General features: G+C 43.2%; 1 non-coding gene across 1 annotated transcript; it reads left to right on the forward strand.

Annotated features, from left to right (window-relative positions):
• Positions 1–1,661: 1,661 nt before the first annotated feature.
• Positions 1,662–1,733, forward strand: TRNAC-GCA (transfer RNA cysteine (anticodon GCA)). Its single transcript has one exon. It is a non-coding gene; the product is annotated as a tRNA-Cys (tRNA).
• The last annotated feature ends 1,230 nt before the right edge of the window (positions 1,734–2,963 follow it).

The following is a 2,963-nucleotide window of genomic DNA, read 5'->3' on the forward strand; positions in this document are numbered from 1 at the left end:
ACACATCCTGAATAATGATGCCAAATGTCTGGACACCTTGTGGCTCATTCAGATGGACACATAAAATTAATCATCACACTGTGGTTATCACTGAGTGTTTCCAAGATGACTTTGGGGACCGTGGACAAATTTAACAGCTGTGTGACCTTAGACAAGTTATTTAACCTCTCTGTGCCTCAGTTTCCTCATCATAAAGTAAAGATGATAATTATTCCTCTTTCATTGAGTTGTCTTAAGGATTAAATGAATCAGTATTTGTAAAACACTTAGAAGGGTGCATGGCAAGTTGTAAGTGTAACATGTGCTAAATGCAATTTTAACAGATACCCAAAGCTCTGTATTTGCTTTGATGTGCAGTACAATTATAACTACAGTTTGGTATTTATCCCACAAACATTTATTGAGCACCTGCATCGTTCCAGGCACTGGGGGCTTCCAAAGAGCCTCTAAGGAGTTGGCAGTGGAATGGACCCTTGGTTCTGCTCTTGCTACTATTATGTCTAACTTTAAGCAGAGATCTTCATTTTCACTCCATCTGTTTCTTAGTCTGCAAAGGAAGTGGTTGGAATAAATGATCTCTAAATCCCTTCCAACACTGGGGTTCTTCAATATGAAGCACACAGGACATCTGTTACTGCTAAAATCTCTACTCCCACTAATGTCCAGGGTGAGAAAAGAACAATGAGCAAATAATGCATGTGATTCTTTTCTTAGCTCTCAATTCCAGCCTGAGGTAGAGGAGAAAATGAATGTAATTGAGACTCTCCCCTCTCCTGGGGTGCCAACCAACCACCACCATGACACACTAGGATCCTTTGAAAAGATCTCAATAATGCACGTTGTCAGGAAATTGGCAGAAGAGAGCCTTCCTTACAGGTTTAAGCAAGTAACTTTGCATGAGAAGCACCTGAAGAGTTCATCGGGGGAGAAGAGATGTTTATAATGCTCAGAGATACAGGGTGCTCCAACAGTGGTTGTCTTTGGAAGTGAAAAGGAATCTTTGGTGGTAGGAATAGGATAGGTGATTTAATCAGTTAAGAGGCTCTTGTTTGGAGCCTTATTTCTCTTCATCAAATGACCTTTTGGAGTTGGCAGTATTCCAAGTTTCAGGCAAGTTATGTTTCATAAGAGTGTATCTCTTTGACCATCTGACTTTGTATAAAATCATCTTACAGTTATGTCTTGGAAAAGCTATCTCACACAAATCATTATTTATACAGATTTTTTCCAGAATCAGTTTAATGTAACAAATGTCTATTGAGTGCCAGTTATGAGTTCAGTTCTGTGAAGTCAGGAGAGCAATGAGGATCTCAGTTGCTGGGAGCCGTGGCTAAGGAACCATGACAGGAATCCAATCATCACATTATACTGATGATGCTATTTGTGGAAAACCTGAGGATTTTTATCTGGAATCAAGGTTCACTTTGTATGAGATATGTCAGACAGCAGAGGCTTTGGGTATGGAAAGTCTAAGTTTCTAGGCTCAGAGAACTTAATTCTCAGGAGTCAGGTCTTTTTTCATAATGAAATTCTAAGACTTGTTATGCCCAGACTTCTTCCAGGCAGCACTCTCTCTAATTATAGTTCCCCTGAGTTACTGCAGGTGTTTAGAACCATAATGTTGAGAGAGAGAGAGATTATGAAAACAAGTCCTTGTCAGTGGGGGTATAGCTCAGGGGTAGAGCATTTGACTGCAGATCAAGAGGTCCCTGGTTCAAATCCAGGTGCCCCCTGCATATTCTTCATGCTTTAGAAAAATACGTATTGATTTTGACTTTTATCTTCTGTGGCTCATGGCTCTTTGAATAATCACTAATTTTCCTTTTGTATATGCCAGGTGGCAGACTATGTTCTTTATGTTAATTACCTCCTTCATTTCTCATCAAAATTTTACAAGACACATTATCTCCATTTTGCATGAGGAGTCTGAGACTTGGAGATGCTACAAAGCTCAGGTCCAGGATTTGAACTCAGAGCATGGTTCTCAATGACTTCATTATACTACTCATTCTGTTTTCCTTCTGTTAAAATCTTTGTCACAAAATTCCACTTAGCAATGCTCCCAAGGTGTTAGAACTGTCCATAGAGTTTTAGAACATTTGGCTGCAGGGCAAACCCAGTAACTTAGTGATGGTGCCCACACTTTACAGTGTCCTGGGGGAAGTCAGGAATAGAGTCCTTGTTCACAGAACACTGCTGTGGATAAACATGAACTGGCCTAAAGTTTAGGGAACTGCACTCCTTTACTGCTCTAAAGCTTGAGGACTTTCTATTACCTTTCCACCCCCAGTTCATTGCCTGCAGCGAGAACCCCACCTTGGGTACCTGCATTCTGAACCCAGGCTGGGGCCAGAGGTCAGACCTTAGTCTAGGCTTAATTCCTGCCTGCAGCTCAGGTACTGCTGCATTTTAAAATCAGCTTGAATGACATACACTGAGCCCCTACTACATGCCAGAATTGTGCAAAGTGTGAACCCAGAAGTGAATAAGACACAGTCCCTGGACTCAGTGTGCTCTCAGCCAAGAAGCAGGGCCTGTAAAATAAGAAGTCAGACAGCTGTGAGCTGGACCGAGCTGGGCCAGCTTCAGGAATGCCTCTGAGGAGGCAGCTATTACCTCTGTCGAGAGGAGGGAGGTTACAGGAGGCTTCCAAGGGGAGCTGATGGCAAGTCAGGGTCTCACAGAAGAACAGTATCGCACCAGAGGGAGGGTGGAGGAGAGGCAGGGGTGCGGTGAGTGAGGGTTGGGTCCCAGGCAGAGAGAACTGCATGGACAGAGGCTGGAGCCAGATGGATGCAGTTGGAAGCAGCTGGAGCACAAAATGTGCTATGGGGAGTGTCAGCAGCGGAGGCTGAAGCTGAGGAGACAGACAGGGATCAAAATGTAAGAACTCTTTTTTTTTTTTTTTTTTTAGCGGTACGCGGGCCTCTCACTGCTGTGGCCTCTCCCATTGTGGAGCGCAG

The sequence above is a fragment of the Mesoplodon densirostris genome, chromosome 5 (assembly GCF_025265405.1).
Source record: "Mesoplodon densirostris isolate mMesDen1 chromosome 5, mMesDen1 primary haplotype, whole genome shotgun sequence".
NCBI classification, from domain to species: domain Eukaryota; kingdom Metazoa; phylum Chordata; class Mammalia; order Artiodactyla; family Ziphiidae; genus Mesoplodon; species Mesoplodon densirostris.